This window comes from Passer domesticus, chromosome Z (genome assembly GCF_036417665.1).
Source record: "Passer domesticus isolate bPasDom1 chromosome Z, bPasDom1.hap1, whole genome shotgun sequence".
Classification (NCBI taxonomy): domain Eukaryota; kingdom Metazoa; phylum Chordata; class Aves; order Passeriformes; family Passeridae; genus Passer; species Passer domesticus.
The window spans coordinates 71365793-71391816 of record NC_087512.1 but is presented as its reverse complement, the minus strand read 5'-3'; the positions used below and the strand labels follow the sequence as shown (position 1 = coordinate 71391816).

General features: G+C 34.8%; 4 long non-coding RNA genes across 5 annotated transcripts in view; 2 read left to right on the top strand and 2 right to left on the bottom strand.

Moving 5' to 3' along the window:
• LOC135290237 (uncharacterized) overlaps nt 1-16889 on the bottom strand; it is a 31223-nt gene extending 14334 nt beyond the window's left edge. The window contains exon 1 of the long non-coding RNA XR_010352974.1: nt 16739-16889. This is a non-coding gene — a long non-coding RNA (uncharacterized LOC135290237). The remainder of the gene's footprint in view (nt 1-16738) is intronic.
• LOC135290234 (uncharacterized) lies at nt 2523-6116 on the bottom strand. Of its 2 annotated transcripts, none has more exons than XR_010352971.1 (4): nt 6015-6116; nt 5812-5936; nt 3876-4129; nt 2523-3298 (listed from the first exon to the last, which is right to left on the bottom strand). It is a non-coding gene; the product is annotated as an uncharacterized LOC135290234 (long non-coding RNA). The 2 variants fall into 2 exon arrangements; XR_010352972.1 differs by having other exon boundaries at nt 3959-4129.
• Nucleotides 6154-6867, top strand: LOC135290236 (uncharacterized). Its single transcript, XR_010352973.1, has 2 exons — nt 6154-6293; nt 6390-6867. It is a non-coding gene; the product is annotated as an uncharacterized LOC135290236 (long non-coding RNA).
• A 1129-nt stretch (nt 16890-18018) lies between the features above and the next one.
• On the top strand, nt 18019-20543 carry LOC135291420 (uncharacterized). Its single transcript, XR_010354216.1, has 3 exons — nt 18019-18237; nt 18393-18475; nt 20396-20543. It is a non-coding gene; the product is annotated as an uncharacterized LOC135291420 (long non-coding RNA).
• The last annotated feature ends 5481 nt before the right edge of the window (nt 20544-26024 follow it).

Here is a 26024-nt window from a genome sequence, read left to right as displayed (position 1 = left end):
AATAATGGGTGAAACAATCTGTCACAAATCAGCGCTGAAATAATTCTATCAATGAAGGAGAACCAGGGAGAAAATTAACCATGAAATAGTTTTATGAATCCTGTGTGCAAATATAATGACTCAGTAGGTTGCAGGTACTGTCCACAATACACAATTCTGTTGGGAAGACACTATGAAATAAAAGGAAGGTAAAAAAGTCAATTGTGCTGACAAATTAAATCAGAACATCAAATGCAATATACACCTTTATTCGTGGTGGAGGACTGATACACATATACATGAGAAAACTGTCCTACTGAACCAATGCTTAGACCTCCTCTCCCACAAATGTTGAAAAAATAAGCTATTAATTTAAAAATGAGAAAGTGCTAGTTTTGAATCTGTTTATAACCAAATGACTAAGCAGCAGGCAGGTATTCTATGCATATATACATCTTTTTAGACATATATACATGGAGAAGTTTTTTAGAAGGCTTTGGTGCTACAGAATCACAAAGAAGTTGAACATAGAAGGGACCTCTTGAGATCTTTTTGTACAACTCACATACCTCTTTTCACACACCCAGTTACAACTGAATTTCTTTCCTCATCAATACCTAAACTGTTCTTTTCAAGCCACCTCATGCGAAGCAAACAGTACATTCCTCTAATCAAGCGCACAGAAGAAAAGTCAGCAATTTGCTGAGTTCAGATACAGTGACATTTATTAAGCTCTGAAAGTCTCATCTGAGTGTCAGTGAATGTCATATGCAGATTTTATAATATTTACTTCTTATATACTTCTAGGTTGAAATGACATTTATATGGCTTGCCTTTCTGTGATACAGAAAATGAAAATCTAATATCTGAAATATCTCACCTTTTTTTCCATAACTTACCAATAAAATTCAGGATCTTTAACCACAGCTTGTGTTTAGCCTTAGAAATTACAAATGAAACCTGGAATATCTGTGCAGGGCAGGTAATGGAAATATATGCAAATGTATAAATGTAGGAGACAGAACATACAGTTTCTCTCCTTATCAATATCATGGATTTTTGTTTTCTTTCAAATTTGGAAGTCATTGAGTCTTATCGGCATAATGGGGGTAAAAGCTATTTGATAGGGTGCTCAATAAGAGATTCCATTTTTTGATACCTGGTGATGCAAATAACTTACACATTTTAATTCCCCAGCCACCTCCAGCCTTCTTCAAAAGTGTCCAGCTCAGCTCCACCTCTCATCCCAATCTGCTTCTCTCTTTTGCTCCGTGCTACCTTGTACTTACAGTCTTTCCTTGCTGCCAAACTTTTTATTTCAGTACCTGGTTTTGCTAAGCCCTTTCCAAGGATTTTTCAGTTATTTGCTTTTCTCGACACTGTTATCTCCTATGGTAGTAAAGCAAACATAACATCAAAAGCAAAAGATTTCCTCAACCCTTTTCAATCCCCAGATTAAATATTTACAGAACAACCCATCCTTCACATCACAGAATTAAATGCTACATTCTAAAATTAAAATCTTCATGAATCACTTGAAAACTGAAGATTTGGTTCTTTGGGGTTTGTTGGTGGGTCTGAGACAAACACATAATCTAAACTAAATATCCACAAAATTACACAAAGCTTAAAAGGGGTAGTTCAAAAATTAAGTCTGCTATTTGAGGCCATGTGGTTGTCTGAACCCCCTTAACAGTATTGGGTAGTATATGACTGATCATAATTTTCAGCAAGAAGAGAGATGCACAAAACAAAAGCCTCTGAGTTGACTTTTAGAACTTTTTAAAGTTGAATTTTATTTTTTTTCTGATGAGGTCAGAATTACTTAACCAAATTACTTTGGTCAAGGCAAGTCTTATGCTAGTATTTCTTAATTCTTGGTGCCAGTTATGATATTCCAGCAAAGATGAAGTTGGAGTATTCGATATTTGTAGCCTTTGACAAAGGGAGCACCTTACATGGGACTAAAGTTGAAAACATATGCACAGATCTAGGAACAGAAATAAATTTTTAAAAATTTCAATTTCTGAGAGGAGCTTTCCAAGAACCATGGCAACTTCACAGGTGTTGTATGTTTATTGATCTTACTTATACAGGCATATTAGCATTGACACTACTGTAATTCACACAAGAAAGATGTGTCATGTTACCATGGAATTTCACATGCTAACATACAAATAACATTTGGCTCTGAATGTCAAGTGCTTACCCATAGTCTTTGGTAATTCAGTGAGGAAAGAATGATATAAAAGATGAATGAAGCTTCTGTTTCAACAATTGGAACAAGCTGATAGGAGGAGTATTTTGATAGGGGAGGAGGCATGAAGATGTGGGGAAGGAACAGAAGTATCTTCCCACAGAATTCAACCTTTAATCTTTGCTAAACAAAGCTGAATTAATAGTCTTGTTTCCTTTAGAAATTACCAAAGAATCTTAAGTCAAATAGGATGTTTTCTGGGGAGAAGGAAAAGACATTGAAGAAATATTTTATAAACAGCAGCAATGAACTGGTAAATAGTTGAAACCTGTATGGGGTTTCATTTTCATTGCTTACATTGTATTTTAATTTGCTCATAGTTACTGCAGAATAAAAATACAATTCCACAGGATTTTTATTAACTCAATATTACATTTTTCCCTTCCTTTTTTTATTAGTGTTTTAATTTTAATATTTCTGAAAAACTCTTATCTGAGTTTATCTCCATTTTGCCTTGTAGCTTCATGTTCATTATATAGAAGGATTTCTGTTAGTTCTTGTCCTTTTGTTTGTTTTTTCTTCAACCAAAATGCACGATAATAATGCAGTATCAAAAACCTGTTTTCGGCAAATCTACAAATAGCACTAAATGGAAGAGCAGTTTTTGCTTTTTCTTTAACAATCCACAAGTAAATGGGATCTCTGTCTTCCATTTAAGTCTGACATTTCCTTATTTTGTATTGTGCTCTTTTTTGTGTGTTAATCTTTCCTTATGTCATGTGTCTATTGTTTTGATTCTCTGGCTTTGATTCTTTGTCTTTTTCAGTACTTTGTGACATAAAATGTTAGCTTATAGAAGTAAATACCATGAGATACCATAGAGACAACAACAACAAAAGTTACTTCTTAAACAGATAATAAGAAAACTTCAAACTCTAATTTGTGTTTCATTACAATGTATTCCCTGAGGGTAAACAAGATAATTACAAATTATCTTCTTGAAGGCTCTTTCACAGCTTTCTATCTCCAAATTTCTTGCTTACTCTTCTGAACCAGGGAATCCATGAAGTGAGCAGTAAAATCATATGTTCTCTGGATTTCTCTTGTATGGCTTCCCTATTTCTAAGTAAAATAAAAGTATCCTTATCACTCTCTAAATAGGATATTTATGGATACATGCTATACTAATTTTCTTTCTGAAGCAATGACATTGATAATGGGAGTATTCGCATACCTAGGTAATAACTGTCAGGGTGAGAGGGCAGCCATATGTCTTCCAAGTAATTCTGACTGTAGCCTGCATCTACTATTTTCCTTCAAGGATAGGAGGAATTAGCTACCCTAGTCATTCACTGCAGTTTCATCCAGAAACACTACTGAACTGGCAATGGTTATACAATTGTCAAGATATTTATTCTGTGGAGGATACACACTGTACTACAGCCAACAAGCATAAAGGTATCCATGAAAATAGAAAGTAAAATAAAAAGTAAAAAATCCAGAAAATAAATTAATTCTCTGCAGTTCTAGTTGCGCAGGCATAGAAATTTTAAACACAAAAAGTGAGCAGAGCAGGATCTAGTCCTTAATGATTATAACTAGTGACTGCAATAGTGATTTAGTGAAGAGAAAAGGTCAAAAATCTATTTAGACTATAAAGGGATAAATCCCACTCATTGTATAGCAATTATTTTCTTACTTAGAATTGTATATACAGTTTCCTTTCCCTTGCAGGAATGATACTTTTTTTACAGGTAATGGATTCCATTCTGCTTTCCTCACATTTCATAGCAGGTCTTGTCAGTAGTCCAAGGAAAGAAAAAACCCAAGGCACATCTGACACTGCACCCCTGGAGTGGTGTTACTTGGGATTCGTTAAATATTATACTGGAGCAGATCTTCTTACTCTTTAAAAAGGTTATATATATCTGATGACAGCTTCTGCATTTTGTTCTGTAATGCACCATAAAAGAAAATCAGCCAATTTCTTTCATCTTTCCAACTTTATTTCTAGGAACCTGAGCTACAGTGATAGTATCTCCCATAATTTTTATGATTTAGCATAATTTCACATGAAAAGTTTATGCCTCTTAAGTCCATACCAATTATCAAATAGCTTTACATTGTGCTATATTAAAATATATTAAAAAGTTATTAAGAAACACATAAATATCAAAGAAAATTTAGCAACATAAGTGAACCATCCTTTTTCAAGTATACATGAAAAAATCTCATATCATCTATTTAAGTAAATGAAGCATTTCACTAGATAAGCTGGAGAATGATACCTGGATACATGTAAAGTTTGTGTGACTAGTCTGTACATATTTCTCTATGTGAAATTTAGTGTGTTAATTTAATAATTTTGTTTTTGTTTAAAGACTTCTTGTTTTACTTTGCAATTGCTTTTTTTTCTTTCTCGTTTTGGTTGGGTTTTATATTTTTGATGATTTTGAAGGTAAACATATTTTATTCTGGTTTGGAATTTATGATACATTAGCTTGTTTTTTATTGTTTACAGTGAGAATGTCTTTTTTTAAAGTCACGAGAAATTTTTTTCACTCTCATGCAAGTGATGCCAAAGTGTTGTGACCCATGTGTTTGTGCAAGGTGTCATTACTATTCAATCTTTCTCCAGAGGTAATACAATTCAGTCTTATTCTATATCATTCTGTGTGAGAAAAAGTTGTTTCATATTAAACAACCGGAGAGTTTTTTTCAGTGAGATTGCTAAATTGTGAGCAGGGACTAGAAGTTGAATCTCTACTTTGAAAGATTATTTCTTTTTCAGAAAGGGAAAATGGACATTTCTTGTAAAATTTCTTAATGCAAAGATGCAAAACTTTCTTCCTATCTCTTTTGGTACATGTGGTAGCTTCAGACACAGAATACAAAAGTTTTACTCCCAATGTATCTTATTAGACATAGGCAGATTGAAAGAAAGAGAACAGCTCAATTTGAATAAAAAATGAAGAAAGAAGGCTGCTCTGGAAAGGCTAAAAAAAATTACTAGGAACTTAGGAACTCCCAGGAGAAAGGTTATCAAAAGGAATGGATAACACCTGCCAACAGTGGAAAAAGAGGCCTGAGATGGTGTGGCTAGAAGGGAAGGAAGCAGGGAAGATGAGATTTCACCAAGCTATTTACACAAGTTTTAGTACCAGACCAACTCTGGCTGGTACCCTTTTCTAACATAATTCCTTACAGAATCAATAAAAATGCAGAGGAAGCAGACTGAAATAAGATATATAAGTTCTCGCATCTAATTCCACTAAAAAAAATCAAGGAGATTTAGGCAGAAGACATTGTATCTGGGCTTCTGCAATCTTGTGATTCCAAGCAAATTGCAACATCTCTACTGTAGAGATGGATTTGAGACTAACTGAAGATAATGAAGAAACAATTGCAAAATCCAATTTAAAATATCCCTCTTTCATCCACTCGATTCTACAAATGGCCTGCTAAGGTTTGTTTTGTTGGTGGCATCCATCTCCTAACTTGTGCTACCTAGCATCTAACAGACCTGTAACTTTGTGTCTGTACATTCATTGGTAGAGGAATCAGCAAAGGGAAATGTATTTAAAAGATTAAGGGGGAGGCAGATACTCTATGCAGGAGTAATAGACTGTCAGTACCTGTTCCAGTGAGAGACTGGGCTTTCCCCATGTCACTGACTTTGACCTCAACTTGACACTGAATTCAAAGGTGAAAATGTTGTCATCAGATTTAGTGTAAATTCACCTGGGCAGCAACACTGAATCTGTTGGGGAAGGAAGAAATATTAAAAACCTCAATCTGTCAGGTCTAAGTTTTTTATGAAATCTCTCATTTACAATACCAATGTCTACTTTCTCCAGATTTATAGAATCACACACTCATAAAAACACTAAGGCTGGAAAAGATCAAGTCCAACCATTAACCCAGGCCCTCCATGGTTACCATAACACCACATCCACATTCCTTTTGAACCCTTCCAGGGATGTGATTTCACCACTTACCCAAGCAACCTATTGCAATGCCTGACCACTCTTTCAATGCAGAATTAATTTCCAATATCCAATCTACTTCTTTCTTAGTGCAACTTGAGGACATTTTCCCTTGCTCTGTCTCCTTTCAGGTAGGCATAGAGAATGACAAGGTCGCCCCTGAGACTTTTTTCCACGTTTAACCACCCCAGTTTCCCTAATTGGTCCTCAACACACTTGTGTTCCAGACCCTTCATCAGCTCTGTTGCCCTTCTCTGGACACGCTTCTGCACCTCAATACTCCCTTGCAATGAGGAGGTAGAACTGAACACAGAAATTGCGATGTAGCCTCACCAATGGTGACCACACCATTTCTGACAGAGGACAGGATACCATTTGCCTTCTGGGTCACATGGTAGCCAGCACACCTGAAGACAAGGCATGTGATTTGTCTTCTTTTTCATCTTCTGAAAATATTTGGAACTGTCATGCGATATGGTATTTTGAAAAAAAAAATCTCTGAAGATGCTCCATATCCTGAAGTCATATACAAGTATAATACACTCTCCAGAAATAAAATATGTCTCTACAAATCATCTTTTAAAGTGCAAAATGTACAAACCTTCTTTTAATCTTAATTGAACCTTCAGATTTCAGTATTCATATTTATTTATTTATTTCAGATTTATTTCACATTTGAAATAAAATCTTACTGTTTTATGGTTTTTTTTCTTACAAGCCTTTAATTTCTACTTTCTAGTATTGAAGAGTTCCCCAACACATAAGTAGCAGTCTGTGGTACCAGTGTATGCTATACAATTACCAAAAACTTTATTGTTTTAAATTTTTTTGGGTCCCTATCCAGTACTTTTTCTGTAGTCTTGTCTGACAAAATTTAAAAAATAATGTAATCAGTACAGTCAATTCAAGAATCTGGAGCTTCAGCAGCTAAGGAGATTTTCTTCAATGTTTCTGTTCTGTCCTCTCAATTTTTCTAGACTGGCAAGTCTTCACCTCTGTCTTTCATTTTTCTTCATGCATCAGCTTTCTAGGTTAATGTTGTACTCTAGTTTACACATTATTTTCCTTAAACAAGATGACCCAAACCCACACTCAGAAGTTATGTTGCACGGCACCAGAGAATCCTTACTGCCTAAAGGGCCAACAACGCAGTTCTGTGAACCTGAACCAGGCTGCTGTTGGCAAGCACATCTCAGTTTTTCCATGTTTCTTTCCATGAAATGCAGATGCCATTAATTCTCATCTCTTTAATCCATATAATAAATAAATAGACAATCTTTAATTCTAGAGGCTGGACCAGTGTATCCTATACTTTTACCATTAAAAGTTTGACAGATGCTGGTTTTGGTTACAAGAGCTTGATGGTTCATCAGTCTATAATTTGTATAGGTTGAAGAAAAAGGCAGTGTTTGTAACACGTTCATAGTTTCAATGAATTTTGCATTAACTCAGCCAGCAACTGAACCAGAGCACAGACAGGAACACTTTTCAAATACTTTGCAAACCACTGTAATTATCAGCTCTAAACAGAAAAGAAGAACCAAGAGTCCTGATGGGCTTTTTCATCTCCTAATGCATTTAAGAAAATACAGAAAATTGATGTAAGTCAGAAACACAGGTAGGAATCAGAAATGGTTACAGAAGCTTTTTGATATGTAGGACTGATGTTTCTCCAGGAGCTTGACTTTAATTCATTTTTTTTGCAAGCAAAAATGAATGCACCCATGACATTCTTCATCAGCATAAATTTTTCTGGTGGAACTTTTAGTCCTTAAATATATATTGACAGTCTCTGACACTAGTCTTCCCTTCTTTTGATGCACTACTCAGGAATTGTTGGCTGCTCACCACAGCTCCACGGCCACCTCCTTAGTTCAGCTCCTGGCTGAGTTACTACAAAGGCAGAGAGTTAAAGCTTGCAAACCACTGATTAATCTCCACTCTCATCTCTATCACATTCTTCTTTATCCTTTTTTATTTAATGAAATGCACAACACATTACTTTTGAAGTATTTTGTAGCTGTTTCTTTTTTAAAAACTGCAATTGCTCTTTGTGGCAAAAATTATAATTAATAGCTATGCACATAGTTCCTTTTATTGCTCTGCAGAAAAAGCAAGATTTATTCAAATTATAAGAAACATGCAAGTGATTCAGGTCAGTATGAAACCTGCAAATGCACAGTTAATTTCAGCTGTTCCTACTGAGCTCTCAGTACATTTTATCTCAAATGGAAGACATTTATCCCACTGTGCTCCTGGCAGGACACATACATTCCTCAGATGCTTAATTCCTTGCTTCTTTAAAAGGCAACTGCCATCATAAATAGTGAGCAACTCCAGTTCTTCTGGGAGATGAGTTTTATTGACCAGGAAGATACAGTAAAGATAAAATTATCATCTGTTTTCTTTTCCCATATAGTGTTTGAAAAAAAAGGAAAGTTTCCCACCTGCAAATGAACCATGTGGAGTGTCACAGTGTTGTCAGAGTGAAATTGGTTAGACTTGGCATGTGGGAGCAGGGTAAAACAACACTTCATGTTTTTGATTACTTCATCATAGTTTTCTTTTTACATTATAATACAGTTACTTTAAAGAGACAAATTAAAAACAAACAAACAAACAAAGAAAAAAACCTAAACCAAAGCAATAACAACCAAAAGACCCAACAAAACAATACAAACAAACAAAAACCCAAAAAAACCAAAAACAACCAACCAAAAACCTCCAATAAAAAACCCAAAACCAACCAACCAAACCACAAAACAAAACAAAAAACCCAAATAAGTAAGAAAACCTCCCTGAAAGGGAAGGCTCTTATTTTGAGTTGTGAGAGGGTCAGGCTTAATAGCAATATTTTCTTTATATCGATGAATATATTAATTTTTATATTCCAGACCTTTCTATATGTTCATCTAGTAGAAAAATCAGCACAAATATTTACAGAGGCTAGAAACTAATCAATCTAATGTCTATTTCTAAAATATGTTTGCTTGGATTTAGTGCACATGAATGATAAGGAAATCAGCACAGTCGGGTCAAAACTAAAGTAAAGGACTCACTGTTTCCACCACAAGCATCATAAACTGAATAATGAGTATTTGGGAACTTTAGATGGGACAAAGTGAAAGCAAGTTCTTGAAAAATCAGTCAGAAAATTAAATCCACCTGAGTTTCTACAGGAGGTAATGGGAGTCAGAACTGAAAAATTAGGTAGCTAAAATTATCAGACAAAGCCTTCAAGGCTAATTATCAGGCAGAACGTGAAGGTGTAGAGAATCTCATATATAATGCCGTAGGCAAACATGAATATTGTCAGCAACTTTTCATTTATGAATACAGTTAAGAAGCACACATTAGGGCAATGTGTTTTATTTTTGAGTGTTATATGTGACATTTCAGATAAACATAGCTTTATTAGGAGAGGTTGCTAATTGTGTATTGTTTTCCTTGAATTTATGAAATTTATGATGTATACATTATACGGCAAAACCAGACCATTTCATACCATATTTTTCTCATAAAAAAATTTTGTTCATTTTCCCCTTATGCTTTCCCTTACAAATTCTGCCTTCTGACTGTTAGAATTTCTCTTGTATCACACTTTTTCACACTAAAACATGGGCATCACACATCTATATTTCTATCTCCTTTTACCTGTCTTGCAGCTCTAGCCTCCAGTATCTCTTATCCTTCTTCACATATCCTTCACTACCACTAGCTGAACTGGTGTTGAAGGCAGTATTCATCTCTATCCTATTTGGATTTTATTGGAGAGAGAAGAAAAGTGTGTGAGGAAATACATTTATTTCTCCTTTCTCTTGTCTCCTGGGAAGAATTACTATAAATCTTTTCTTTGTTTCCATATTGAAATAAAAGTTAATAATTTTAATATCCCTGTAGCACAGAGAGAGGACTGTTCCAAACTACACAGTGACCCCTTCCACTTTTTGCCCATCATGCTCTTGCTCTCAATTTTCAGTGCTCCACTCCCTGAAATTGGACCTAATGCAGCAAATTATAAAATACAATGGGACAAAGATAAAATCTTTGGATGCCTTCTTAAACCAATTGCAGGGCAAAAATTTTCAGTCAGCATATAAGACACCTTTACTGCCCTACTGCAGGTGTAATCCCTTGAATAAAATCAAACATAGCTCTGTGGAATGGGGAATCTTCCAAAGACCTCTTGTATCACATGAGCAACCTTTCCTCTGACAGGACTCAGAGACGCTGAAATAAAACGAATGCCTATATTATGTTCAAGCAAATGAGCACATGCCAATTAGAAGCCAGTCCTGTTGAATAACAAAAATTATCCATACATATGGAGCACAACCTTGGGTAGGAACACAAGAAGAGCTTTTGTTAGAGAATTAATAATAAGGCAGATGGTCCTTTGGCTTACAGTGGTCATTTGACACATAATAACTTTGTCTAAACTGGGCTTCACTGCAAATATGGGAGAAACTGACATACTTGTAGAAGAGCAGCAAGGAAAGTTTTTATTCCTTCATTAAATTCTACCTTATTAAAATTCTGATTATTCCTTTTTTTGTACTTTGTAGCACAGAGTATTATTAGAATATAAAAATTTCACTGGTAAATCATATACACCAGGCATCTCTGTAATATCAGCTGCAATTCAAATTATCTTCACGTGAACCTTTTTAGGAATAAATTGTTGAAATAGAAAGAAAAGCGAATCTACAAATTAAGATTATGTTCTTTCTTGTGCTAGAGTTTTAGAGAATTTTCTGTAAGAAGCACAGCTGCACTCTCCGCTGTACTCTGCTGCTCCCATAAGAGGGCTAGAACTTCAGTACTTCTTACTTCATTGCCAGCATGATAACATATTGGGTTCAACACAAATTTAGAAATACACATTCTATATTTGAGACAGTTTGCCATTTCTGCCTTACTCTAGTCCTGCTGGAACACATATTTAAAATAAACAAGTACTCTCCATAACCAGGCAATGCATATTGCACTATCTCTCAAGCATCTGCTGAATAATTTTTTTCAGATTTCATCTTTTCCTCTTATAATAGTATTTAATTTGACAATTAAAAAATTAGATTTCTCTTACTTGAATTTTTATTCCTCAGCCCCTTTATGATTTTCTCCCATTTATTTAAGCTGCACTTATTTATCTCTGTTTCTAACACAAATACCTTAATAATTCTAATTATCATTTAAATTTACCAATTGTTTGACTCTTCAAGTAAAGTCACATAAGAATTTCCCACATGCCAAACTTTCTGCCATTGCCCACACCTGGTTATTTGACTCTCACTTGTGCTTCTGAGCTCACAACAAGTTCAGAAATTGTGCCATGCTTTCACTGGAATAGAGTAGCAGTCTAAGAGGGCAGTTACCTGAAATTACAATCAAAGCTACAAAAGCTAAAGGAAATTTCAGGTTAAGGTTACCTAGTAAAATATATTTTAAAAATATTGTTCAAGCAGTCAGTGTAAGGCTCTTAGGAACAACATTTTAATTTCATTAACATCCAATTTCCATTAACAACTTATTTTAGAAAATTCCAAACATCTGTCCCTTGGAAAAATTATAATTTTTCAATCTGAAACACTGACAGTGAACAGTTTTTCAGAACAGAAATACTGGACAACAGAAAAAAATATCCAGGAAAAAGATACATTGAAATTAACAGAGTGATTTAAAAAATCATATTCACATCCAACAGAAAAAGTCAGTCTTCTACCCTCAGAACCTGCCCTCAAAGTTGGTCAGTATTTGTTACTTCAGAGGAAAGCAGATTTAATATAATGCATATAATTTTAATCTGAAATTTTTACTGTAATGTCCAAAAATGAATACTTTATTATGTTACAAAGAGTAAAGACAGCTCTAAAGCCACTCTTCCTTCCTTAAGTCAAGAATGTTTAACAAAGGATGACACAAAGTCATACTATATATGAGTACAAGGCCCATTTTTCTTATTTTAGCTAGTAGAACTCAATTTCTAAAAAGCATCTCTTGAAAGATTATTTTGATTTTCCTTTTTTCCCCTTAAATTTTATTTTCTGTTGCTGTTGACATAATATAATTTTAGGACACTTGAACGGGTTTGTACTGTGGGTAGAACCACCACCTGCCACTTCCCATTAGCTCTCACTTCATTGTTTATTCTCCCCACATTTTGCTGTACTTTTCACTGGAAACCTCTGTAAATACAAACATTTCTTATTGCCTCTCTGAGGTCAAAAAACCTGTAAAGCTAAATACTTGGTAAAAAATAAACCAATCATGTTGTTTGGATTTACCACCTCTTCAGTTCTACTGTGAAAAAAATTACAAGCCAACAACAACAAAAAAAACCACAGAAAACAAAAATTTAGTATAAAAGCAAAGCCTACATCTTGAATGCAGTGATGCAATAGGTTTTACATTCTCTCAAAATACTCTTGAACCAGAGGCTTAGGAGAGCTAAAAGTAAATAATTATACATCTGCACATATTCAAAACAAAAAAATACTGTAAAAAAACCCAAAAACCAAAACTTCTAAAACTGCAGAAAGGTTATTTTGTTACAGAAAGCACAATCCCCATGTCTCAAAAGATGTGGCAGGAAAAGGTGTTTCTCACACAATTGTCTGGTATTTCTGGCACATTCAAGGAGATAATAGCAGTGCAGGTAAATCAAGGATCTAATTCACTATAGTAATTTTTACATCTATAGCAGATTTTTTCATGTCTAAGCCAAGAGTTAACAAAAGGACAGTACACAAAACCCAAAAGTACAGAAAAATTATCAGGAATATCAGGAAGAAAATCACCACAGAAAAAACCCCACGGTCATAGCATATATCAAGGTGAGCGGAGGTAAGGAGAGGGTGGGTGAGCAGAGAGAAAAAAATCAGACAGCTCGTTACTAAGTCAAAAGATTAATAAAATAAGACTGTATTTTATCAAAGTTTCTCAGTTTATCTATCAATTTAAATGAGACTCTTTCCATTACAATGAGAACAGTCAGCCTAAAACGACCAATGACTGATGGATAGAAAGTGGATTAATTTTGGGGTCATAAGAAAAGCACAAAATGACTACTCTGTATGTTATTAACCTCTTGAAGATCTACCACAGTAAAATTAAAAAATAGCAAAGAGATTCAAAACAAGTTTTCTTTTTTAAAGGGTCAAAATATGTATGCTTCCAGAAAATACAGTTTGGTGATTTTTTTCTTCCAGATTAACCCACTCACCAGTATTTATCACAAATATCTATGAACCACAATATCACAGGGTTGTACACTTTATTCCATTCATGTAGGTGATGTACACACAAATCATGCTCTCACAAATAAGCAGATATAAGAAAAACCTCCATTATTTCTGTTTCCTGATATTATTTTGTCTTAGAGAAAACAAAAAATTAATAATTAATAAGAGAAAATTAATAATATTAACTATAACTATAATAGCTTGTATTCCTGAGCAAGGTGGACTGATAGTTAATGAATTATAAGTGTTATGGAGAAAAGAGATGCACCAAAACTCTGAAAATGAACATGACCGTACACAGAATTTTACACATCTATATGCATGCATATACCTGTGTTTTGGACTGTCTGCACGGTGTCAGAATATGAAACTGGACATCAAACTGGGCATTCCAAGTTGGGACTTCAGTCTTTACTAAAAATTCTGGTTGCTCATTGCCATATAATGATCTTTTGGCAGAAAGACCAAAATGCTTCAAGTCACAGATTATGCTCAGAAGTCAGCTGCTCATGTGTTTTAGTAGAACAGCAGGAAATCTTAGAAAAAGTCATGGGTAAAAGTCAGAGAGTGTGCTGATATTTTCAAACATTGTTTTCAGTTTTTACTGTTCTCATTACTGTTAATAATCATCCTGTGATGTTTATGCCTGTTCACAGATCACCAGAAAAATGATCACACTTACACACTTTGCCACAAGGACAATCATACTGTGACCAATCGAATAATCTGATCTGACAAAGAATATTTCCTTTAGATAACTGCTGCTATGTATTCATGATACACAAAGACTTTTCTACTCCAGAGTACTCTTCAAATTCAGACTTATTAGAGTTTTTTGAATATATACAAATAGGTAGCTTAAAAATATAACCTGTAATTTGTTTATCAATTTATTAAAGCATGCTTTCTCTGTTTATTACTTTTTTAAATGCAATAGGAGAAATCAAAACCAAATACAACAGATGAGACATAATAGATTAATTCTGTGATATTATAGTTAAATATGTTTTTCAAAGAATTTAATTTTAATTATAAGAAATGTGTCAAAAGATTTAACTTCTAAAAATAATTTTTTCACCAAATGAAAGCAACAAACCTAGCTGTATTAGCTTTTATTTTCACTTTCAGAAAATATTCTGGATAGTTTGGATTCTGAGATTGAATAATACTACAGTAAAATAATCACATATATTTTACAGGTTAGAGATAGAAATACTTCTTATACATCTTGTTTTTCCTCAGGTACATATTTAAAATTGAAGTGTTTATTCAAGCCAATCACAAATAACCTACAGGATGAACTCCTTTTGTTAGGGAAGTCCCTGTGGCTTGGGAAATAGTTCTGAGCAAGGTCAAGAACTTGCTGCTTGTATATCTCTAAGGATCTGACAAAATTAGGGTCTGGTAAGGAAAATAAATGCCTTTAGAAACTAAACTAAGATGTTACTCTTAACATCTAACCTGTACTGTCAGCTCTCTAAATTTTATTCTGAGGACTATAAAATTCTTCTCAAGTTCTGACTGCAGAAGTATGTGTATTCCAAATGTACTTTGTTTAATGTGTAATCTTATATTCCTCAATAATGAATGTTAAAAATAATACTAGTTACATCTTTATTAATCTTCTGGTTGTTTAAATTTGAATTATATATTTTAAAAGGCTCCTGACTTCTGAGACACAACACACTGAATTTATGAGATGATGCTTCTGATCCTAAAGAGTCTAACATTTAAAACTACACTATCTGATTATCTTGTAAATCTAAACCACACATAGATAGTATGATTGAAAATATTAATTTCCATTTAATAGTGAGTATTAAGGCTTCTGTCATATCTTCTTCGCTAACTGTGTTTTAAAATTACCCATTACCCATCAGACAAGGAATAATAATGAAATACAGTAGCACACATCTATAGAAATAAAAGAGTTACATTTGATGACAATATTAGTTTCATGTGTTGAAGGTGTGAAGGAGCAGCCATCACACATTAACGGGTGACAAAGTTCAGTGCTACAAGGTCTGGCAGAAATGTAGAACCACAGGTGCATTTTTAAAAAATAGGAAAGCTTATACAGTTAGCTTTCCTATCAAGCCTCTTTTCTTGATCAAGTTAGTCCTGCTAAGGTGGTTCTGGCTCTTGAGAGAGAAAAAAAACACTTGTAGATACACAGTGACTTCTTACACTACCACTGATGTAGTAGAATTATGCTTATTTATGACTCAGAGGCAAATCTCAGTTGGTAATTCGTTGTAATTGCTAGCCTATTCTGGTAGTATTAAATTACTTAATTTTAAGTTCTGATCCATTATGTTGCTGAGTATTTTGTCTGATAGTATTCATTTGGGAACCACAGATATGCTAAGAAAAAATGAGAAAACAACGGCATGCAGAGAAAACACTGGATCTCATGGAGAGTACAATGTATGTCTCAAAAAGCTGTCTTCTATTAAGTGTTTGGGCAAACTGGACATAAAGAAAAAAAAAGTAGTCTGAAGAAAGCAGTAGCCCTTATATACACCACTAATTAAACACTTAGTCCATGTCTTTTTCGTGTTTTTCACCTCCACAATCCACTCATGCTGGAGAGGTTTCAGCTTAGCAATAACACATGACATAAATAATTAGAAATAGACTATTTCCTATTGGCATTCTTTTTTCTTACTCCTTTATCTAGTGGATGGCTTGCAACATAACACTGAAAGAAGGTTTTTATTTCCTTTTTCTTGATAATAATCTGTACACATTTGCCATTCAGGGATACATTTTGTCAGATCTCCTGTAAGTAAATATATTTTAACTGGTGGTGGAAAGGTGGTGTTTCATTTTTGCAACATTACTTTTAGGTGGTATGTTTTAAAACTTCCTTTAAAAAATAAGCAAATATTCCTACCTAGATAACTTTCTGTTATAACTGAAGGGTAGCTGAGCGAAAAACCATACTGACTTTCTACATGCTCTGGAGTTCATCATATAACTGAAAAAAGATCAGAGCAAGATGAACAGAACCCAGATTCATAATCAGTGGCATAGGCTCTAGTTGGAGGCCTGTGACTCGTGGTGTCTCCCACCAGCAGTGGGCCCAGTCTTGTTTAATTTTTCCACCAATGACTTGGATGAAGGGGCAGAGGCCTGCTCAGCAATTTCCTGGCAGCACAAAGCTGCGAGGAGTCGCCGATAGCCCAGAGGGCTGAGCAGCCCTTCAGAAGGGCCTCAGCAGCCTGGAGAGATGGGCACAGAGGAACCTTCTGAAATTCAGCAAAGGCAAGTGCAGGGTCCTGCAGCTGGGGAGGGAAAAAAATCCAGTGCAGTAGCACAGGTTGGAGGCTGACCTGCTGGGAAGCAGCTCTGCGGAGAGGGAGGTAGGGGTCCTAATACAAGATCTCTTGGTGACCAAGGCCTGTGGCATCCTGGGCTGCATTCAGAAGAGCATTGCCAGCAGTCCAAGGAAGGTGATCCTGCCCCTCTACTTGGCCCTGGTGAGGCACATCTGGGCAGAGAAGGAGCTCCTGGAGTGGGTCCAGTGGAGGGCATTGGAGACAAAAAGACCAAAGAGAATAAATAAAAGCTAAGTATTTACATTGGTGTAAAACATGTCCTGAAAATAATATAAAAGATATGATAGAAGCCAGACAATCATAATAAATAGCCAACAGAGCATTTCAAGTTTCAGGAGAGGAGAAAAAAGCCACTGCTACACAATAAGTCTAATTCTAGTGATTTAGTGCTTCACATGTCTAAACGGCACTCTCAGTCTCTTTGCTGGTAATTATGTAAGAAACAACTGGGACATGGTGTTTATTATTGGTTTTGTTCTATTTATAATCCATTGTAAAGGCAGCCTAAACAAATCAAAATTCCGACTAAGCTAAGAGGAAAAATAGTACAAGGATTGATATTCAGAAAAATATTATAGGCTTTCTGCTATGAAACTGCTCTGAAAATAAATTCATTCTAACTAAGATTGGTGCCAATGAATGAAGCAAATCTTGCTTCAAACCATTATGTTCTGTTGATATAAATATGGTGACTAACAAGTTCTGGGAGAAGTGAAGGAAGGAGAACCTGAAAAACCTGGCACTTGATAGAAATAGGACAAATACTGTGACAAATCTGTCAAGTGCAGTCACTGTCACAATGAACTAAAGTACAATTAAATTAGAAATGGAAATGAGACACTATTTCAGCAAAATTGCAAGCGGAGGGGAAAAAGAGAAAACCTAGTATGATGCCAAATGCAGCTTTCAGTTTTAGAAGGCACATTCGTCAGATTCAATAAGGACAGGGTTAAATACATACAGCAATTTCCACAACAACGGAAAAAAATTAATATAGTAGTAAGTGTTAACATCGGCTTCAACTGTATCATTTGCTCTGTGGATACATGTATATTATAGTCTTATAGCAAGAGAGTAACATTACATTTAAGGTTGTACTGGAGTTTTCATTTTACCAGGTTAATGTATAATTATAAATTGAAATTATTTTAATATGTGCATACGTACAAACATAAATTAAATTACAGCTCATTCTCATATTCACACTGAAATATTTGAAGCATCTCTGTAAAATGTTTTGTATTTGCATGTTCCATTGCAGAAAATGACATTAATTAACACATCTGCAGCTAAAGTATGGGAGAGTGAGGGAAGATCAGAAAATGAAAAAGCAGAGAAAATACATCTGAATAAATGGAAGTTAGAACAGGGCTACCATGCTGTCATACGACTGGAAACACTGCAAAGCAGCAACGGTCTGGGCAAACTGTGAGATAAAAATCACAAAGTGTGATGGTTATTATTTTTATGGCAGCATGTAAAAGAAGCTCAAGGTAAGCTGAAGGGCATGAGAGCTGGGGAGAAGACCTGACAGTGGTACCAAGATGGGGTGGAAAAAAAATATCCTCAATGAGCTGTAGGAGGAGTATTAAATTTTCCTCATTAAGGAGGCTTTGTTGCTTCTGCTCTGCTTACTCATCTATTCCAGATCAGACGAAGTTCTCATCATAAAAGAAAACATGAACATATGGGTTGGCTGAAGCAGAAAAATATCTCCAGATACATAATGAGGTATTCCTAAAGCAAATTTTACATCTTTTAAACTACCTAAAAGGGAATGCAAATTCCAGACAGCATTCTCTTGAATCACAGCATCACCAGTAAATAGTTGGGCTAGGAATTCTTCCAGTTTTCAATACTTTGATTTGTAAGACTATTTGGGAGGTACATGCATCAGTGACTTGCACAAGGGACAAGTCTCAGTCCTATTTCCCAAAAAACCCAACCCCATACAACCCAACAAACAAAACCAAACAAAACAAAAACCAAACCACACACACACACAAATAAAAAAAACCCTGTCAGACTAACTAATTTGGAAAATATTTCAGCAAGTTGCTGCATTTTCCTCCATTCCAGGACCTCCTAGTGTTTCCCATTAAGGGTTGCCTGCACACATGACTTTTTTCCTTTGAAGGTAACAAATACAGTCAGAGTGCTTGGACACACACTTATAAAATATTTTAAAAATAGACACTCATCAGGCTTCAAAAATAGAAACAGTACATATTCTTTCTAGCAAATCAAAGGACAACATTTGTAATTACACAATCAGAAACAAGATTACAGAGAGAAATGAGAAAAAAACCAAAATATACCCTCAGATTACCCCTAAAATTTCTGAGTAATTTCTTGTGAGATACATGAAAAAGGAAACAGATATTAATTTCATAGAAACCAATTAAATGGGGTTCTGGTGTCCTCCTCACAGGCGAATCTGACAGGAATCATACATCCCAGTTCATATCATCTTCTCAGTCAGCACTTCAAGACAAAATCCTTCTCCTCTTTTCACTGCTTTTAATTTCAAATTTTATTTCTGGCTCTTTTGCTGGTGGACTGGTATCTTGGCAGAAATGTGTCTGAACATCAACTCCCTCACTTTGCTGTAAACAAGTGCAATCCAGTAAAACCACAGCCCTTCCCAGAGCTTTTCAAGATGGCCATCTTTGACTTTCTTTAATTGCATTGTCTCTTCTATTTTAAATAGCTTTCTTGCTTGTCAAAACATATTCAATACTGTCATAATATTTTTATAAGTGTCATGTCACAAAGAATATTGACTGTTTGTACAGCTTTATGAAAACTGCAGATTTTGATTTGGACAGATGCCCTGAATATTTAATATATATCTTATGTTTTTAGAATTAGATGCCATTTCAGTGGAGAGCATCCCCCTCACATCCCCCAGCCCAGATGTGCAAACACAAGCACACATATATTTATGGAATTTTATGTCCCTATAGGGTCATGCTGTGGAATAAAAGAGCATTTTTTGCAGATATCCAAAGGAAAACTTTGTGCCAAAACCCCAAACAACCTCTTTCTCAAAATGGCAGAACAGTGAAGAAAAAACAATTAGAGAGCACAAGAGAAAATAAATTATGTTTGGAAGTTGTGAAGATTCTGTAACACAAAAACATCAGAAGAGTAAAGAAATATGACTGTTTTCCTTCCCATATGTAGGGAGCTATACTGCTTATGTTCACATGTGTCAGTAGGAATCTTCATATCTGTGTGTACATATAAATAGGCATGTAAATATATAATAACCATAAGTTAGAATTCCTAAGTTAGACAAAATATATAATCACTTTCAGTAATTTAGGGTTCTATCAATTTTTTTTTTCCTCACAGTATATTTCAATAATTCATGGAGGCAAAATGTGTTTTGCAGTTTTGTAAAAACTTCTAGCTGTTACCTATACTAGGAAATACGACATCTCTTGTAGTATAAGAAAATATAATTGTCTTAACTGTCTGAATGCTGAGGAAAAAGTACTGGTGGCACAGACATCTTGACAACATGTGAACAATTGCCCAATGAAGAATTTGTGAGCAGATTTTTTACTTGAGTTATGGGAATGTCAGTGGCATTGTTTGGCATAAAGCAACTTCATGCCTCTTTTTCTGATCACTCCTTTACTGCAGGAAGAAACTAAACTGGGTAGCATGTGTACCCCTGATGAATGCAACATGGAAAGAAATTTTATGTATCAAACCTACGTGCAGAATGGGAAAAGAAATTTAAAATTATATTCAGAGCCACAAAGAGAACTATCGCCTCAGAAGGCAATTGGCAAAAGGTGAACAATTTAAAATAAATTATTTTTTATCCTTAAAGGAAATTCTTTTTCCACTTTAAAGGAAGATATTTTTTCTTATTGATGTAAGAATGTAATGGTTGATAAGCCATTCCATCCAAACACTTAGTTGTCACTGCAGTAATTCATTTCCTTAAAAAACATCAATTCTCTCAATGTAATGACATTTCCTAGTAATTGTTCTTTCTGCTTGTTGAAAAGAAAAAGGACTATTGATGGACATTCTTCTATGTATTGTAAAAAAACCAAACCAATTTTTCTCTAGATTAATACTTATTTTAGAAAGTTGATTCATATTCCATGCTGACAAAATCCTATCATCCTGTAGTATAATAACAACATGTGATAAAACAATTTCTCCATAGATCTCCAGGTGCTTCACCATGAACTTGAGATCCACTGAAGAGAAGTACATAACATCATGAAGTCATAGTGAAAAATTCAGAAAGTTGGATCTCCTGTACTCCAAGTGCAAGGTCATACTATGTGTTTACCTCCAGTCCTCTTCACAAGTAACTGTAAACCAGTTCTGTTCCCACTATTTGTCAGGGTGTAAGAGATTAAAAAGCTCCCCATGTAACCAGAGATGTCCATCTCTTCCGTACAGCAGTGTAATAACCTGACATTAGCTGGGGAGTAACAATTTTGCATTGATTTTGTCGTTGTAGTCACTCCAGTACAGGTTTTCCACAGCAATATAGTGCTATCAGGAGAGCCATAATGAAAGAATTAAGTTGGCAACACAGAGACACTCAAAATGTGTCATAAACTATAAAACCATACCTGAAAAAAATAGTTATTATGACATTTACTTTCTCCACTGCATGTAACAGGAAGAGCTACCTACCACTTACACATCCAAGTAGGAATGAGCAGAGCAGTAAAACTTAAGGTATAGGTAAAATGGTTATCAGCCCATCCAGCTTCTTATTCCCAGGAAATGTTTATATAGAAAAAAACAAACAACCTTGTAGCAATTACCTACTGAAAATTAAGGAGCAAATTTACTTTCTTGAACAAGTCTTCCAAATACCACTGCCAGGACAGAGAGAGAGAGCTAGGGATGTCTCAGCACTGATCCCATTTGAGCAAAAGTGCTAAGTCAAAGGTGTTTTGCAGAATTTAACTTTATTTAGCACTGTCAATATTCAATTACAATATGTTCAGAGAAAATATCACATTTTCAGTTAGTAAACATTCTGTATTTGATAATCACATGCAAAAAGATTCTGCAGTTTAGTTCAGTGGGAAAAAAAAGATTATACTATGATGTCTTTTTGTTGGAAGAATTATATGAGTAAAATTACATTTCATTGACAAAAGTTTTATGGATCTTAGTTGTAGAATACTTTGCAAAATGAATCTATAAATAAAGCATTCATAGAAGAAGAGGAGTGGCAGTTACTGAAAGTCTTTTGAAAGCAAGACACTTTAACTCATGGATGACTTCCACTAGCTCACTAACTCTCTTTATTCATAATATATTTTGGGAAAAAAATTTAGTAGCAGTCTTTGTAGTGGTTAAGGAGAAAGCAAATTTAATCCTGGCCATGGAAATATAATTTTCGGCTTTTGCAATGAAATTTCAAAGTACAGTCAGGCTTCCATTTCTAAGTTCAAATATGTGTGGGGAGGAGGGTGGAAATAGGAAATATTGGTTATGTACATCTTAAACCAAAGGAAAAGGTGAGTCTTTGGCTCTATCTCCTTGCAAATGCCATTGTAGCACACATCAGATATACAACTAGCTGGATCCAGGCATCTGAAACTTCTGGTTTTAATTTTTAAGGTTATTCAGTGATAGTGGGAATGGACATCTTGGCACCCTATTTTAAAGCCCACCAGTTTAATGCACTGTGGTAGAATTAACTCTCTATTATGTCAAATATATTTCCACTATTTCATTCAGTGCTGGTGAAAGTCTGTTCCACTTTGCTCTCTTGGCAAGTTTTACACACTAAATTCAAGGTATAGAGCAAATTAAAAATTAGAAACATTTCTTTGAAATGGAGCCTCAGTCCTGTAGCATCCTCTTAGACTTCTGAAATAATAGATATTTTGCCTGATTGAAAAGTGCCAAATAAAGGCCTTGCAAAATGAACAAAAACTGAATAACCTCTACAGATTTGTTCTGCGTGTGTTTTTGTAGCCACAGATATGAATGTGGTTCTAACTAAAAAGGATACAAGAAAACTGGGGAAGAGAAGGAAAATAAAACATCTCTTTAAAAGCCTCTATATAAACAGAAAATCATTGCAGCTTCTGGCAGAAAATCTGCAGCCAGATACATTTTTGATCATAAGATGCTGTGTTCCTTGTGACCACTTGAGTCACTGTGACACACCTATTGACAAAAGCAATTTGGGTGTGACTCCAGTGATGCACTCTTAGAAGCATACTTGACTAACTCTGTTTACCCTAAGCAGTCATGGCAGTTGGATAGCCACATGTTATACCCAGGGGAAGAGACATATGCTCACATTCCTTACTGTACATGATATCAAAATTTGTTTTAAAAAGAGGAAAAAGGTGAAATTTAGCCTTTTCCTCTGATAAAACCAAGACAGTGTTCTATCTTGGTGCACTTTTAGGGGTTTGTTACTAGATCATTTCATAATATTCTTCAGAAATCATAATATATGTTTGGCCATAATATATGTTTGGTCACTGTGTATGAAACTTGGAATATATAACATCTATGCATCTATGAATAGAATAGACCCAGGAAACTGTTTAAATTAGATATGGCAATTAGATATAATATTTCCAAGAACAGACATGCTTTGCACATTTTCAGCAACTACATGGCCAAAAAGAAAAATTTGTATATGTATGTGTATACATGTGGCTTTATATTCATACAACATTATGTTGTTGCGTTAGAATTCAAAAGATAAAAAATGAAATTATAAATATGTACCAAGTAATAACACATATGCTCCTGTCGTGCTTCCTCCAGGAGGAGGAAGTGGACAAAATCATCTACAAGCTGCCTGAAGCAGTCTCAAAGACACAGGCACTTATTCTTTTAGGTGACTTTAAATAACCAGACTTCTGGACAGGCAACACAGGGAAGCACAAACAGTCCAGAAAGTTCCTGAAAATCCTGGGTCACAACTTCCTGCTGCAGATGGTAGAGAATCCCACAAAAAAATGATGTGCTGCTCAATATCATGCAGAGCCATAAGAAGGCCTGGCTGCAGATATGAAGGTTGGGAGCAGCCTGGCTGTAGCTACCATGACTTTGTAGTGCTTCATCATCACTAACACTTTGCTCAGTGTTAGGTGATGATGAAGCAGGACAGAAATTAGGATTGTAACAGGTATCTTCTTGGAAGAATTCCATGGAAACAGGCCCTAGCCCTACAGAGAGGTGTAGTCCAAGAAAGCTGGTTTATATACAGGATCACTTATTTCTGCCCCAAAAACAATGCATCCCAAAGGGAAAAATGTCAGGAAAAACAGGCAAGAGAACTGCATGGATGAATAAGGAGCAATCAGACATCAGAATGAAAAAGATGGGAGATGGAAACAGAGTCAGGCCTTTGCATGACTCTGAAGATGTTGTCAGATTAAATAGGAAGAATTCCAGGCCATCCAGAAAGAAATTTTGATACAGATGTGCAGCAGAATAAGTTGGGCTTAAATGCACCAATTACAAAAGCGAAACAAAGGATATGGGCTCTTTAGCAAATGGAGAGGGGACTGTGTTAACTGAAGATGCAGAAAGGCAGAGTTACAAAACACTGCCTTTGCACTGGCTTTCACTTACAAGACTTTCTTTCAACTAGGTTCCAAAAAATTAAAGACAACACAGATACATTAAATAGTTCTGTTAAAATAATACTATTTTTGTGATAGCCTCAGACACCCTTGAGCTGACTGAACGATCTTTCAAATAAGTTTTATTTTATAGTATCCCTGATGTGTTTTGGTGACGCAAAAGTTATGTTTAGCCTTACATTGTTTTGGGGTTTTTTGTGAGAAATAAATACAAGGCTTGTGTAAATTACAAATGCATATACAGTTTCTAAAAACAGTTGGTATTTTGTTACTGTCATAAAAAGTACAGATCAGAAATAACTTGACAAACTTCAATAAATAAGTGACAACTGTTGGTAACCAGAAAAACAGAGAGAAAAAATAAATGAAAGAGCAACAAGAATCAATGCTTCAAAGAGATTGCATAAAAGCTTAAAACAAGGGATTAAATAGGATTGAGAATACTGTGATTAAAATGAATGAAAAATAAAACATAAGGTGAAATGATAAATAATAAATTATTTTACAAACATAAAAATTAAGGAGTTTGCAAAGGAGGCTGTGGATTCCTTGTGGGAAGGTGAACAAAATAAAACATCAGAAAATATAAATATTGCTGGAAAATGTAATGCTAGAAATAGAGAAAGATTGCCAAGGTGAAATGAAAAACAACTGAAAATGGAGCTAAAGAAACTATCAGAAAAAAAAATCAAAAAAGGTATTGTATTACATTATGTAATATTTATAGTGCATATGAAGATAATAGCATAGCATAGCATAGCATAGCATAGCATAGCATAGCATAGCATAGCATAGAATAGAATAGAATAGAATAGAATAGAATAGAATAGAATATGAATATTTGGTAAAAATAAAAATGCAACCTCTCTCAGTCACCATGAGACAAATCATCCCAAAAATTCACAGCAAAGACCAGGTAGAAAAAAAGGCTGCCCAAACCACTACAAGACAGGAATTCCTGACTATGTGTTTATTTACTCCCATAAAAGGTATGGGTGTAAATACCTACTCTGTAGGTATGAATGGATCAGCAGTGACTTAAGTTAATACACATAATCATATTAAAAATTATTCAAAGGACATAAAACAAGAAATTAGAAGATTGAATTTGAGTGGTTTAAAATGGAGCAACTATGACCTTCTGCTACTCTATTCTGATTTATTTAGTCTGAAGTCCTTCCTGGTATTTTAAGAATTTCTGTTTAAGAATCTGCATTGTCCCTCTGATTTCCTGCATTCCCAAAACTTAATATCTCACCTTCATGTTTAAAAATGAAAATAAAAATAATAGAAGTCATGACCAAAGTTTCTCTATTGTTTCTAAACTCACACAAAGCCTACTGCATGATGAGGATTTCTATTTTGTTGAGAGTTGACAAGAAACACCAACCAAGCATTTTTCAGACTGCTGATCTATTATTACCAGAAGTAGTCCTACAAAATTTTTTCTACCATTTGGACTGTAGATTCTCTCCCTCAGATGCATGCAGACCTTCATATAGTTCCTTCACCTGAGATGCCTTAATTAACTGTTCTGACACCACTAATCAAATTTGTATTATTACTGAGACATTCTATTTGGGAGTCCTTAGTTTTGGCCCTCAGGAGAGCCTTAGTGAAGAGTATTTTCAGAAAGAAGGTTTGTTCTATCACTAGAAGCTTCAGTAGTGATA